At 35.7% G+C, this 16,619-nt stretch overlaps 1 protein-coding gene across 10 annotated transcripts in view; it reads right to left on the bottom strand.

Moving 5' to 3' along the window:
• Positions 1-16,152, bottom strand: part of LOC101901213 (uncharacterized) — a 363,731-nt gene extending 347,579 nt beyond the window's left edge. For 7 of the 10 annotated variants that reach the window (XM_059124070.1, XM_059124054.1, XM_059124102.1 and 4 more), the window contains exons 1-2: positions 15,611-16,152; positions 242-264 (exon numbers count right to left, since the gene is read on the bottom strand). The gene's annotated coding sequence lies outside the window, so the exon portion shown is untranslated. The remainder of the gene's footprint in view (positions 1-241; positions 265-15,610) is intronic. The other 3 variants (XM_059124089.1, XM_059124092.1, XM_059124094.1) reach the window with 1 other exon arrangement.
• Positions 16,153-16,619: the final 467 nt, after the last annotated feature.

The following is a 16,619-nucleotide window of genomic DNA, read 5'->3' as shown; positions in this document are numbered from 1 at the left end:
TAGACCCCATATAACGGTACCTATCGATATTCGATATTTTGATGATATTTGCGACATTATTCGCGATTTTTTTTAAGTTTCGCATTTAAATATTGTAATGGCTTATGAAAAAAGAAAGTTGCCAAATTCATCCCAAATGGTGGATGGCATTCAAAGTACGACCAGGGCGAACATACAGTTTTTACTTGTTTAAATATCACGTGTTTTTTAATATTGATAAAAAAAATATAGATCAACTCACCCGAATTTTTCTGGTTTTTGTCCCTGAAATTCGAATGAAAAATAATGTTATATTTTTTGATAATTTGCGAAAGAAGTCAAAATTGTGTTTTCTATGAAAAGCTGTGAATTATATTAAAATCAAATAATTCTTACTATCATCACATTAATAAAAAAAAAAATAAAAATAAATTCCGCCATCTGTCTCATGATATAATTTTATTGACGTCATACAAGCTACATATATTTGGGATTTTTAAAAGCAGTTCGTTAAGATTATTATAACATTTGTTTTAATCATGAATGTATTATAGTAAATAAGCTATATGGAATTAGGTCGCACATCCTGATATTTATATAAATTAGAAAAAAACACGAAACAGAATAAAGGATATTTTGGCAGATGGCTAGCAAAAAACATGCATTCCTGCCCCCACTACCATAACCCCTTATAAATTGTATACAAAACCCAATTTATCCCAACAAAAAGAATAACAAAAAAACTTCTATATATGAATTGAAATCTATTGGGAAAACATTATAATTAAAATTTATACGCATCCACAAAAAACGAACTCGCTATTAAACTAACTCCCTTAATAAATCTCAGCTAGCTTAAACTTGGAAACATATGAGTCCCAAAAAAATACAGAAACAACAAAAAACATATAAAAATACAAGAAACTCTTACACACATATGGAACCGGACACAAAGTACCCTGTTTACTACTACTACTGCCATAAACCATCACCACTACAAACACACTCATACACATAAAATCAAAAACTTGGCTGAGATCCTTAAGGCCAGTTGCCAACAAAATAAAGAAACTAATGCGACAATATTGTTTGTGTTGCCCTGGCTGCGTTGCGTTGAATTGCTATGAAATTGATTCGGGGATTTTTGTTACGCTCATTGAACACCAGAGAAACATGACCGAGCGACCGACCGACCAACCATTCACACATCGCTATAATTTGGAAGGAAATACTAACTAAACGTAGATATTAACTTTTTTATGGCAAAGAAAAAGAAATGCCGCTACCAGCCATAACAAATGGAAGTGGTAGTGAAAAAAAACCATATTGTTGGATGCTGTTCTAATAAGTTTTGTCGTTTCTCATTTGTCTCCACAAAATGTAAAGGGCTATTTTGTTGCTCCAAAAAAATGGATATAGTATATCCATATTTTCATTCATACGAATAACAAATAATTTTATGGGATTTTTAACAGTCCAATGAGACAATGGGTTAGAATTCTTTGTTGTTTTAATTTAAGCCTAGCTGAAGATTATATTGGGATTAGGATCATCAAATATTTGTGCTTTTAAAACACAAGTAAATTTTCGCTTCAAACTAGCCAAGCATCGAACCAGCTCTGTTAATTTAATATTTTTAAAAGACATTTGTTCGCAGATAGAAGTAAGATTGTCTAACATTACATGTGAACTATTCTAAAATTTGAAAGTAAATTCATCCGTTTTTGGAAATATATGTTATACCCATTAAATCTTCAAAATATAATTAGGAACTACAAAATACCTTAAATCTTAAACAAAATTAAAACAGAATAAAATATTGTGTTTGAAAATGGATATTTAACACAAAATGTATGGGCCATTTTATACCCTGTGCTGTGTCGATCCCAACAGGTGCGCTTCTTCGCTTTTCTAACTCTAACCTCACGCAAAATTAGGCGCCAATTGGCATGCAATTATGACCTGAAAGACTATAAAACCAAAAAAAAAAAAAAAAAAAAAAAAAAAAAAAAAAAAAAAAAAAAACATTAAGTTCGACCGGGCCAAACTTTTAATACCCTCCCCTCCCCTTAGGGTAAAGGAAACATTAGAAGAAACTTGGCAAAATCCATTAAAATGCCGAATATCAAGAGGTAGCATTATATGGGGACTATACCAAATCGTGGACCTACACATGCAATGTTTCGCCAACGGAGAACCCATTATGACCTACATATACCAATTTTCAGACAAATACGTGAAAAAATGTGGCAAAAATCATCAAATCACCCAATATCGGGAGGTACCGTTATATGGCGTCTATACCAAAACGCGGACCTATAATTACAATGACTCGCCACACGAACTGGGACCCATTATGACCTACATATACCAATTTTCAGAGAAATTCGTGAAAAAATTTGGCAAAAATAATCAAAATACCGAATATCGGGAGGTACCTTTGTATGGGGGCTATACCAAAACGTGGACTTATACACACAATTTCTCGCCACACGAACTAGGACCCATCATGACCAACAAATAACAATTTTAGACAAATCAGTGAAAAAATGTGGCAAAAACAATAAAAATACATAATATCGGGAGGTACCGTTATATGGGGGCTATACCAAATCGTGGACCCATTCATGCAATGTTTCGCTACCGAAGCTGGAACCCATTATGACCAACAAATACCAATTTTTAGACAAATCCGGGAAAAAACGTGGCAAAAATAATCAAAATACCGAATATCGGGAGGTACCTTTGTGTGGGGGCTATACAAAAACGTGGACTTATACATACAATGTTTCGCCACACGAACTAGAACCCATTACGATCCACAAATACCAATTTTTAGACAAATCAGTGAAAAAATGTGGCATAAATCATCAAAATACCGAATATCGGGAGGTACCGTTATATGGGGACTGTACCAGAACGTGGACCGATGTATCTCATTTTCAATACCAACCATCCTAGACACAATACAATTTGCTCTGCTAAATTTTGGCGCTCTACGTCAAATGATGTGGGCTGTATCGTGATTTCAACAGACATACAGACAGACGGACATACAGACAGACGGACATCGTTAAATCGACTTAGAATTTTATGCTGATTATGAATATACATACTTTATGGGGTCTACGACGAATATTTAAGGATGTTACAAACGGAATGACAAAGTTAATATACCCTCCTTTCCAAGGTTGGGGGTATAATGACATAGAAAGTACTGACGAAGTGCTATGGTAATTTATTTTTAATCCCTACGTATGTTGCGCCCAAAAAAGTGAAAGGTTATTCGATGATATTTAAAATCCGTCAAACAAGTAAAAGATATGCTTCATTAAAATCAAGTTAAGTTGGAGTTCAAACAGTATCCGCAGCTAGATTCTGGTTGGATTCATGTCTTCTCTCGCTTATTTACAATTCCAACACTATTTCACATTTATGTATATAGAACTAATTGTATATTGTATTGACTATGTTTTTGTATTCTTTCGCCTGTTTAATGTTCTGGAACTGCTAAAGTTCGTGTTGGTGTTTGTGCTGCGGCCAGGGCTGCAGCAATGGGTTTCCAGACTGTTGGCTGTGATTTTTGGTTCCATTTATTTGTTGGCTAGTTCAGCTTTTCTTCTTTTTTCATTTAGACAAAACTGCTGCTATTTGCCGACGAATGTATGTGTGAGTACGTGTATATGTATGAGCTGAGAGTTATTTATGTGGTGATTAGCTACATGAGTTATTGCAAAAATTATCAAGTGTGCTATAAAAAATACTCGACTATTTATTTTAACTTTACACAACTCCCCGATTCCTTGGAGCAAACAAAAATAAACAGCGGCAACGAGTTGGAGAGAAAAAAGAGAGAGAGAGGAGAGAAGAGGACTACAAGTCGAAAATTGAAAACTCTTATGCATTTATTGCTTTCAATTTTCGAGGACTTAGTCTTTGTTATTTATAAAGAGACAAATGGTTGCGTTAAGTGGATATAATGCACTGAAATGACTTTGTGATTTGAATGGGAATTGAAAAACTTATGGCTTTCACAATCTAACTGCTACTGCGAAATTGTAAAGTTAATATTTACTTAGAGCGGATTAAATATTTCATACACATTGCATTTGATATTTATGGGATTAAAATCGTTCAAGAGCAAATCGCTAATGGAGTGTTTGCTAGAAACATCATTATTCCTTACCAATGAACAATTCTCATATTAATAATGAACTGCTAAAGCGAGTTAGAATTTTGCGCTTATATTTATGTTATAATAAAACAAGTAAGAAAAGGCTATAGTCGTGCGGGGCCGACTATGTTATACCCTACAACACTACAATATGTTAGAAGCCCCCTTATGTCCAAATCCATATTGGAAGATTTCGCATTTGAAATTAGGATTTTGACGAGGAACATTTGCCCAACATTTACGCACTCCGTCGTGTTGTTAGTTGTTGTGGTCCATTTTGCAGCTAAATATAATCCAATTGTCATCCAAAATGCTAGAATTCTTCCCTGTCCTTAACTCTCTTCACAGGCGTGTGGATTGGCTTCAATTGTGTGATCGGAAAAACATTTCTGTTTTTGGTTAGTTTGAACCCCTACATATTTTGCAATCATCTCCAAAAGAAAGAAGCCCCTCTGTATCTCCAAATTTAGACTCATCTATATGATTTGCTTGTCTACGATATTTGGCTATATTTGTCAACGAAATCAGCATAAAAAAGTAATGCTGGTATTTTTTCACACAAAATTAGTGGCTCATTGTGCCCGCTGTCTAACTTTACGCGAGATTTCGTGTCCTTTGGTTTCTATTTGTGACCTTTTTAACGGCTGTAAAATCAGGAAAATTTTTAGTAGTTGATCCATTTCAACCCCCTAATATATTGCGGACAATAGGCCTAGCCCTTCTGAGTCCAATCCTACCCTTGTGAACTTTTTCGTGAGGATCGGACGATATTTGCAATACTTATATAATATCCCCAAAATATCCCCAAAAAAATATTACAAAATATTATAAGTCAAATTGAAAAAATCGCATGCGATAAAAAATATGAAAAAAAATGTCACAAAATACTACAAAATCTATATTAACATCATTATTGATACCTTTTTATGCGATTTTTTTTTAGATTTTATACTTTTATGTCAAGAGGGCATTCTGAATTGACAAAATTTGTCAAAATCGGTCCAGCCATTCTTTAGATATAAGTATTCTAACTAACATCCCCTTCTTTTGTATATACACATTGTATATATTTCACTATATATAACCGATATATTTACTATCGGCATCTACGTTAAGGTCAAAATTGACCTGTTCGTCTATTTGTGATTTCGCCGGGATTAAAAATATTCGCGGTTTAATGGAAAATTTGACTTTTATTTAACACAAATGTTGTGGTCTATTTCACCCACTAAATATTACCCGATGACCATCAAAATTGGAAGGCTTCTGCCCAGCCCTAAGCTCTAGCCCTATGCTAACTTCCGATTTGACTGGTGTATAATTGCGACCTGTAGAGCAACTGCAAAATCAGGATTTTTTTCAGTTTTTGGTCCATTTCAACGTCTAAATATTATGCGATCATCTCCAAAAAAATAGGGTTCTATTCTGACCCTAGCCCCACCTCCATTCTAAATTTCGTGAAGATCGGGCTATAATTGCGACCTGTGGAGTGATTACAAATTAGCATGGACAGACGGACAGACGGACGGACATACATAGCTAGATCGACTCAGCTCGGCGATATAAGAAGATCCATATATACCTTCCTATGTGGGAAACCAATATTTCGTGCTGTTACATAATTTTTGGCCCAATCAAACTTATCATACCCTCAACACATAATTTTTGGCCCAATCAAACTTATCATACCCTTATCATACCCTCAACACACTTCCAATAGTCCGACAGCCGTTAAAATTATTCCAGTGACAGCTTAATATTGTTCACAAGCAAAAAAGCTTTTTGGCGAGAATATTCCAGAAAAAAAGTTAATCGTGATGGAATTGAAGCGTGATACTGTGATTTCTTTATATTTGGTTGGAAAATCACAAGTGGGCTATCGTTAGAGCACTCTAGCATTTAAATGTGAATAAATCTTTTGTGTCTCGTACCATCGCTCGTTACCGTGATACTGATAGCGTAGCCCGACGTCAAGGAAATGAACGGGAAAAAACAGCAACATCAGCCGAAATGGTTCGAAAAGTAAAGAAGCAACTTAATCAAAACCCGCGTGGCAGTGGCCGAAAAATGTCTCGTGAGCTGAACATATCTCAATATTCCACTTGGCAAATATTGAAAAATTAGCACGGGGCAAAGCCATTGAAATTCCAAACAGTGCAAGAACTTACACCGCAATAGAATGAAAATAGACTCAAAAGAGCTAAAGAGTTGATTCGCTTAGCCAAAAGTGTTGAATTGCCGAATTTGATTTTCTCCGATGAGAAAACATTCGTTGTCCAGCTGTTTGTAAACAAACAAAATGATCGTGTTTACTTGCCAAAGAGGTCAGCTGATGTGCACCTTCGGTTGGCCACAAGAACTCAAGTGCCGGCCAGGGTGATGGTGTGGGCCGTGGCATCAGAATAAATGTCGAATATTATAGCGAAAATATTGTGGAGGGTGTATTAAAGCCTTTGGCAACAGGACTCAGCACATCGCACTTAGCACGCGCCACCCAAGAATGGTTACAAAATGAGGTTCCTCGCTTCATTTCCAGCGCACAATCGCCACCAATATCTCCGGATACCAAAACATTGGACTATTGTGTCTAGAGTATTTTGGAAAGCAAGGTTGGCACTAAAAAATACCAAAGTTTCGATCACCTCAAGCAAGGTACTCGCCGGGAATGGGCCAAAATAATGCAGAGCAACATTCGGGCAGCTTGTGACGGTTTCATTGGCCGTTTGAAGGCCATAATTCGTGCCTAAGGTGACCAATTCGAACAAATCTAAACTTATTCTAAAATTTGATGCTTTTTCCGACATTTTCTGCTTTCATTCAATAAAATAAAAAAAATTTAAAAATTATGATATTTGACTTGCTTTTTTATCTCACCCTGTATATTAAAGCTTTATTGTATATACAACTACTTGCGGCAAATATGACAAAAAAAAAAAACAATAAAATATTGAAAATCGAGAAGGACCATGGTTAGCATTGTCTTCAAATGGACCAATATATCCCATTTTCAATGCCTGTCACACATATACAGGGTTGCCCATATTCGACGGACCTTTGGCCCTTTGGGCCCATTCCAATCGACGAGGCTTGTCCGCAGGCAACATTCTTTGCGTCAATTGAATTTTGTACAGGAACAAATGCAAATCAATGCGAATAATCCGTTGTAAAGTGGACCGAGCCATGCCCAACTGCTGAGAACGGCGTTTTTGGGATGTTCTTGGGGACCTCTCAACACTGGCTCGTACGGCAGCGATATTCTCGGCCGATCGCCTTGGTCGACTTTTATATGGCCTCTTCGGATTAGAAAGAGCCTTACCAGTCGAAAATTTTTCGTATAAACGCTTAATGGTGTTCTTAGAAGGCGCACTTCTCACATTATTTTTTCACAATTGACTTCTTCTGTTGAATGTAAATTTCAACTATTTCAGAGCGTTCTCGTGGCCTGTATTGGTTCATGGTAAAAATCTGCTTGGACTGACGCTTCAAATGCGGTATGTCATTAAGCGATGTGACATCTCTGTCAAAAGTTATGGCGTTGCCAGATGGGTCCGTCGAATATGGGCAACCCTGTAGATGATATAAACCTTGTAATACGCACTTCAAAGCCCAAATAATATGGCATATATCTCCAGTAAAGAGACAATTAAACAATTCACTTACATATGGGTATGACATCTTCACATATAGCTTCCTTCTTTTCCATTTATTTCAATTTGCCAACTTTGCTAGTAAATTTGATATAAAAAAACGGAAGTTCTTTTACTAGTCCATATTCAATTAAACTTATATGGTTATATTGATTCATACCACTATCCCATAAAACAAATCTAATAAAATCTCTAACAATATTGTCCCCCAATAAAACTAAGTATATCATTTCTATTTACTTTTGACATATATCCCTTACAGCCGAATCATTTGGCAAAGATATTTCTGAGCTGTATTTGATGTATTTCCCTGAATATCTTTGTTACGGAGTGCATATTACGGCTGTGGGTAACAAATATGACAAATCGGATGAACAGTATATATGAGAGCTATAGCTATATCTGAACCGATCTTCACCAAATTTGACACACTAGCTTCTAGACTCACTTCGGTCGTAAGTGCCAAATTTCATCCAATTTGGACAAATATTAGACGTTTGGTGCACAATCAAAAGTAAATCGGACGAAGTTATATATGGAAGCTATATCCAAATCTGAACCGATCCCGATAAAATTTAGCAAATGTATTCCTGAGCGGTATTTGATATATTTCCCCAAATATTGTTGTTACAGAGTGCATATTACGGCTGCAGAGGACAAAAATAACAAATCGGATGAACAATATATATGGGAGCTATAGCTATATCTGAGCCGATTTCGATAAAATTTGGCATACTTATTTTCAGGTCTAATTTGGTTGTATGTGCAAAATTCCATACTATTCGGGCTGATATTACACGTTTGGTGCACAATAAAAGGCAATTCGGACGAAGATATATATGGGAGCTATATCTAAATTTTTACCGATTATCTCCAATTTCAATAGGGTTCGTCCTTGGGCCAAACAAATGTTGTTTGCAAAATTTCATCTCAATTGGATAATAAATGCGACCTGCATTTTGTTCACAAGAATACATGGACAGACGGACGTACGGACGGACATATGGACTGACATGCATAAATCAACTCAGAAAGTGATTCTTTGCAGATCATCAAAAGGAATTATGGGTCTATCTTGTTTCCTTTTGCCTGTTACAAACAAATGCACAAAGAAATAATACCCTGACCATCTTGTGGTGTAGGGTATAAAAATTAAATTGAATTCCCCAATAAAATAAATATGTACTTTTACGCTCTGCATTTCCAATATTAGATATTAAAGTTGTAATTACAATCATTTAAATGATGAGTTTGTTGTGATAACCTCTGTCGAACATATCAGCATAATGTTATGCTATCTCAGAGTGAAACTTTGCCCAACCAAAAACGTTTACCAACATTAGATCTTGGTGCTTATTAGACTTATCGGCCTGCTTCTTCCGATACCACACCCAGAAATGGTCCCACAACATAGGAAGCAATTCAGCTATTTTTATACCCTCAGCCATATGGGTACAGAAGGTGCAGAATGAGAATAAAAACTGCAACACAGTTAAACGCCATGATTTTTACATTTTTTTTAAATTTCATTGAATGAAAGCAAAAAATGTCGGAAATAGCATCAAATTTTAGAATAAGTTTAGATTTGTTCGAATTGGTTACCTTTGGCACGAATTATGGCCCCCAAACGGCCAATAAAACGTCAGACGATGCCCGAATGTTGCTCTGCGGTATTTTGGCCCATACCGGGCAAAGCGCTTACTTGAGGTGATCGACAATTTGGTATTTTTTAGTGCCAATCTTGCTTTCCAAAATACTCCAGACACAATAGTCCAACGGATTGGTATCCGGAGATTTTCGTGGCCATTGTGCGCTGGAAACGAAGCGAGGAACCTCATTTTGCAACCATTCTTGGGTGGCGCGTGCTGAGTGGCTGCGGCCAAAATGCTTGCGTGATCAAGGCTTTAATACACCATCCAGAATATTTTCGGGATAATATTCGGCATTTATTCTGATGCCACGGTCGGTTAATACGAGCGGAGAGCGACCATCGGCTGTTATGGTGACCCTAAGTCTCTTTGGATCAAATCCGTTTGAGTCGATCTAGCGATGTCCGTCCGTCCGTCTGTCTGTCTGTCTGGCTGGCTGGCGCATGCGATACCTCTCGAAGGGAGTATCCGATTTGGTACAAACATAGTACATCGTAATTTTATTGTCAAACTTAGATCGAGTTCGGAGATGGGCAATATTGGTCCACTTCATCTGGTACAATTCCCACAAAATGTCAACATTTTTAAAGAAAATATTTAAATGCACAGAAAGAGAAAAGATAATCCGATTTTACTTCAACTTTGCATATCCTAATATTTGCATCAGTGCTAGGTTAGGTGCGAAAATGGACAATATCGGTTCACTCTATCAAGTATCTCAGCCACAATGGGTCAAAATTTGGAATAATTATCAATCTGATAAAATGTGGTCTAAGAGTCCGATTGTCTTCAAATTACATATCGGTCCACTCCTTATGGTACTTCCCCACAGAGGGTCATCATTTTAAATATTCATGAAGCTCATAATACACGAAATTAACAACTGATTCCGTTCAGACTTGTCACATCTCAATTTTTCTATTAACACCGAATCTCTTATAAATATGGTAGATATCGAACCATTCCTTCAGGTATCTCTCCCACAAAGTTTAACATTTTCAATAACCAAAACGATCATAACATCGGAAACAAGCATCCGTTTCTTTTCAAATTACACACGTCACAATATTTTGATTAACCCAAGGTCTGGTGTGAAGATGTAATATATCGATCCATGCCTTCTGGTATCTACCCCACAAAGGGTCAAAATTTGGAATATTCATGAAGCTCATAAAACACAAAATTAACAGTCGATTCCATTCAGACTTGGTACATCTCAATATTTCTATCAAAACAAGATCTTTTATGAAGATGGTAGAGATCGGACCATATCTGCTACCTCCCCCACATAGGCTTCAAGATTTTGATAAACAAAACGCTCAAAGACTCTCTCCTTAAATTTCCCACGTACAAACAGTTTGCTAACAACCCCTTCTGGTACCTCACCCACAAAGGATCATAATTTCCAATACTTTTATCTGTCATAACATGCGTAACAAGTCGGCGATTCTTTACAACTTGCTATACATAATATACCGAAATTTATGATTTCGCATAAAATTGTATATAAATGTTAGATTTCCTTCAAATTATGCACTTCGATCCGCTATATCTGTTACCTGACGCATATTTCCAAATTTTCCCAAAATTTGTACATATCTCATATAAATTAAAGGAAGTAGTCGATATGGTCCAAAATTTGTCACGTTGAAAATATATTGGCTAACTGTTTCGGAACCTCCCTCCCACATAGAGTCGACGGTTTGAATAATCATAAGTCAAGGTCGGTAAAACCTACTCGTTTTTTTCAAACTTTCGTTGTTCTCTACATTTCTGCCATTCACAGATCTATTGTGACCGCCCCCTCCCTACCAAATGGAACATACTTGTATTTTTGCCCATATTTGAGCAAGCCTTAAAATGAAATATATGAGACCACTCCAAATCCAATATGAAATTACGGCTGATTTGTTTCCCCACAAAAATTTTGCACAAAACATAAATGTGAAAATGGACAACATCGGAATTTTCCTTTTTGCACCCTCTCCATGGAATTTTCAAAAAAAATTATAAAATATCTCACAGAAAAAGAATTGACTACCCGTCAGGAGCGAAAAACTATAATTCTCATAATCCAATCTTAAATGTCGAGTTTCTTAATCCTTCTACTCTTCTTGAGTCAATTTGACCAAATTTAATTTTTTAACCAGAAAATTTGCCAAAAAACCAAAAAATTTAATTTGTCCTTTGAAGGGTCAAAAATTATTAAAAACGAGTAAGCAGACGTGCAGGGCCGACTATATGATACCCCACAACACTACAATATGTTAAAAGCCCCCTTATGTCGAAATCCATTTTGGAAGATTTCGCTTTTGAAATTATGTCATAGAGCACTGACCAGATATTACCCTTAGCTTTCTGACCAGGGACATTTGGCCAATATTTACGCACTCCGTCGTGCTGCTAGTTGTTGTGGTCCATTTCCTATTCTCATGTGGTCCCTGTCCTATTTTCATATAAAATTCCGTTTTGTTTAGTTTTAATTGTGTGATCAGGAAAAATGATGTGTTTTTGGTTCATTTGAACCCCTAAATATTTTGCAATCATCTCCAAAAGCAAAAGGCCCCTCTGTATCTCGAAATTTAGACTTATCTATATGATTGGTTTGTCTATGATATTTGACTACATTCGTCAACGAAATCAGCACAAAAACCCAGAAATTCGCCTTTTGTGTATTTTAGATTTCGCCTGTAAATTATTTTGAGCGTTTCGAATTTCAGAATGGAAATGTTGGTATTTTTTTTCGAACAAATGTAGTGGTTCATTCTAAGCATATTTCGTGTCCTTTGTTTTCTATTTGTGACCTTTATAACGGCTGCAATATCGGAAACTTTTTTAGTTGTCGGTCCATTTCAACCCCTGAATATATTGCGAACATCTTTATCAAAAACAATAGGCCTAGCCCATCTGAACCTAATCCTTTTTTGTGAGGATCGAACGATAATTGCATTCTGTGTTGTAAGGTGGAAAATATTATAAAAATTGCACTTCAATATTATAAGTGAAATTGAAAAAATCGCATGCGATAAAAAAAGATATGAAAATAATAATAAAATATTACGAAATACTACAAAATCTATGTTAACATCATTATTACTATCCTTTTATGCGATTTTTTAGACTTTATTCTTTTATGCCAAGAGGGCATTCTGAATTGACAAAATTTGTCAAAATCGGCCCAGCCATTCTTGAGATATAAGCATTCTAACTCACATCCCTTTCCTTGGTATATACACATTGTATATATTTCGCTATATATATCTGATATATTTACTATCGGCATATACATAACGGTCAGAATTGACCTTTTCGTATATTTGTGATTTCGCCGGGATTATAAATTTTCGCGGATTAATGGAAATTTTAACTTTTATTTAACCCAAATGTTATGATCTATTTCACCCACTAAATATTGCAAGATGACCATAGAAACTGGAAGGCTACTGTCCAGCCGCAAGCTCTAGCTCCAGCAACTGCAAAATAAGTCAATTTTTAAATTGTTGGTCCATTTCAACCCCTAAATATTATGCGATCATCTCCAAAAGCAAAAATATATTCTGACCATAATCCCACCTCCCGAAAAAATTTCGTGATTTCAAATTAACATGGACAGACGACTTAGCTCGGCGATATAAGAAGATCCCTATATACTTTCCTATGTGGGAAACCAATATTTCGAGGTGTTATATAATTTTTTGTCCAATCAAACTTATAATACCCAAACACATGGCGTTGTGGGGTATAACAATTTGAAATTACCCTCCCCCTTCCATAGTTTTTCCAGTCAAATATTATAGTTTTTATTGGATATTTTTAATTCAAAATCTGATATTTGAAAAGTTGGTAAAAATGAGAATTTCTCAGGGTAATGTATTGAAAATTGTTTAATGATGGTATGGTGTTTGCATAAAAAATATTATTAGCGGCCTTCAGTATTGAATGAGGAAGAGATGACAAGTTTGATGACAGTAACGAAGGAGATTATTATCAAACAATAGCTTTGACAAAATAGAAGAAGACGATGTAGTGGAAATAGATGACACCAACTCAGTTACATATTCGCCTAAAGACGAAAGTGTAGCTTGTAGAAAAAACTTCGAACCAGTTGGTTGTCCAATATTTGTTGAATAAGTCTAGACCTACCAAAAAACAATGGTTATTGTTAGAGGTATGAAGCCTTCATTCGATATAATATATATAGAAATTATTGGCATACAAGCTGATATAAATCTTGGCTGGAATTCTAATAAAAACATTAGACCCAGGCTTTATTTAGTAGAATTTGCAAGTCAGCTAATAAACCAGCTTATTTTGTGAAGAAAACTTTTGCCGCAAGAGTCCTCAGCAAGAAATAGGGTTAACATTATTCAACACACAAAATGATCCCATAGATGATTCACAATGTTCATTACCGATTAATTTTTTAAATAAAAGACGGCGTTGTTTTCCCAGTCCACCTGGAAGGAACTCATGTAAGCATTCCACGAAGTGTAATCCCAGTACAAACTTTATATTTCATAATTTAAAAAAGGGATTACAATTTTAATATGTTCTCTTTTTATACCCTACACCACATAGTGGTAAGTGGTAAGGATATTATGTCTTTGTACATTTGTTTGTAACATGGAGATGGCAGCGAGATAGACTCTTTGTTACTTTTGAAGATCTTGGTGAGAATTTGTGAGAATCGGTTCAAATTTCAATATAGCTCCCATTTATATCTTTAACCAATTCGGGTTAATTGTGCACCAAATGGCCAGTATCAGTCCAAATGGACTGCATTTTGGGCAATTCCGACGGAATTCAGCCTAAAAGCAAGTGCTTCAAATTTGGTGAAAATCGATTTAGATAGAGCTACAGCTCCCGTATGTATGACTTTTTCCATTTGGTTTTACTGCTCGAAAATACTTCTGCCAATTTTTATCCCCATGAAATTGAAAATAGAGGTGTGGTTAGGGTCAGATTAGAAGCCTATTGTTTTTGGAGATGATCGCAAAATATTTAGGGGTTGAAATGACCAGAAACAGAAAAATTTTCTGATTTTGCATTTGCTCTACAGGCCACAATTATAGACCAATCGACACGAAATTTATCATGGAGTTAGCTGGGCAGGAGCCTACCAATTTGGATGATCATGGAAAGTGCCCCCCTTGCCAGTAAAAGATAAAACCAATTTTAAATCGCGGAAAAAATATTCCAATAAAAAAGTTAATATTTTTTGTTAAATTTTTGTCATATTTTTTACCTCATGCATCCAAGCTTTCCTTTTCCTGAAATTCTGACCTACCTTATTAAATTAATCCATAATGAAGAAAAACCTAAATTTAGATCTAGAGCAAATTTCCGACATTGAACCACCTCCGCCATACATGTGAAATGAAACATGTGTAAGTTTTAAAGATAAATACAAATGTATTTCCTATATAAATATAGAAGAAAACTTTAACAAGTAGCCCAGGACGAGGGCACGCACCGACCATGCAAAGAAAATAATAATAAACAAGAAAAATACTTTCAAATAAACGTCATTATGTTTTGTGGGTGAAAAGACCTTGAGGATACTTCATCTCATGTATGAGATAGAGGCTAAGGAATCTGTCGGCGTGGGTGAATGAGTGAGTGGCTTACAGAAAGGCCACATGTCAAGTAGACAGTTGATGTTGATGATGATGATGCGAATAAGTACCTCCTCCGTTCCGTTTTTCGCTCAATGTTAAAATAATACCCAACACAGGCAAGGGACAGAAAAAATATAGGCTAGTCTATTATCCCACATAAGTAACATTATTAAATTTGAAGAATACGAAAAAAAGTGAAACGAAACGAAACAAAACCTACACATACTTCAGCCACACAACGACAAGGACGAGGACGATGTCGACAGGAACAGGAAGAGCCAAAAGCAAAAAATCGCATAATCAGCACCGAAAAGTCTTAAAGTAAAAATAACAAACGAAATTTCTCTTCAAACGAGAGGACCAAAGAGTTTACTTAAATGTGTGTGTATGTATGCATGTACGAATGGCCATATTCAACGGGAAGAGCCGGGAAGCAGGTTGCTGTGAGTGGCAGGATTCCCACTCCTTAACCAAACTATGTTAAATGCTTGCTAGGAATTTCATAATAAAAAAGTTGTTCTTAAACTAGAGGATGATATTTACTTGTTTTATTTCCGGATGAGGAAACATATGCGAGCCAAAATAGAACAGATCCAGATGATTCCAGGATTATAGCAACAATATTGAGGGGAAATTTTTTAATTAGATTAACACACAACAATAGAAATTGTACACACAAAAATTCGAAATATTTTTTTATTACAACTTATTTTTTTTTTTTGTACTTTTTTATTTTGTTAGCAAATTTTCCAAATATTACTTTGATGGAATATTTTTTATTTCTACTTTTTTTCAACACTAATTTTTTGCAAGTTGTTTTGCCTTCGATTTTTTTTTAAATATTTGTGTTAATTGTAAATGCCACAATTTTAATTTAAACACTCAACGTTGGGAGCAAATAACAAAAAACCGCCTCGATTAACCGCTTTCATAAAGACGACAGACAGACAGACAGACATTCATCGCTTATTATTTTCCCAAAATAATGTAGGTAACCATTGTGACCGAGTATTTTCATCCGCACACAGAGCGACGCCTTATTGCACAGCACACTGAACACAACACGTACCGTTAAATACAACGTTCGCAAGACATCTACTGACGAAACTACAACTACTTTTGGCCACATCTCGCAAAATCGTAGTAACAACACCGAAAACGTTAACGAGCCACAACAACAATTCATGTGTCGGTGGTTCGCTCGCTCGCTGGCTGGCTGACACGAAACATTTGCGAGCATCCTCTGTTCGAAAAGTCGAAATTAAAAAAATTTAAATTTTCGATTTATTAATAAAAGAGAAGGAATTATAAAGTGCTCTCTCAAAGAAAATGAGAAACATTTATACACGAAGACTAAGTCCATCACAACAAGCCAACAAAATATATTAGACCATCGTTGAAAACAGTCATTACGAAGCATAACCCAAAACATAACATATGCTCAAGTTCTCTCGACATTTCTCTCTCTCTCCCTCTCTTTCGTACGAGGAGTGTATTGGTATTTCAATGAGAAATTCCATTACTCTTCGAATTGCATGACCGTTATTCGAAT

The sequence above is a fragment of the Musca domestica genome, unplaced genomic scaffold (genome assembly GCF_030504385.1).
Source record: "Musca domestica strain aabys unplaced genomic scaffold, Musca_domestica.polishedcontigs.V.1.1 1, whole genome shotgun sequence".
Taxonomy (NCBI): domain Eukaryota; kingdom Metazoa; phylum Arthropoda; class Insecta; order Diptera; family Muscidae; genus Musca; species Musca domestica.
This window is presented reverse-complemented; position numbering and strand designations above follow the sequence as displayed.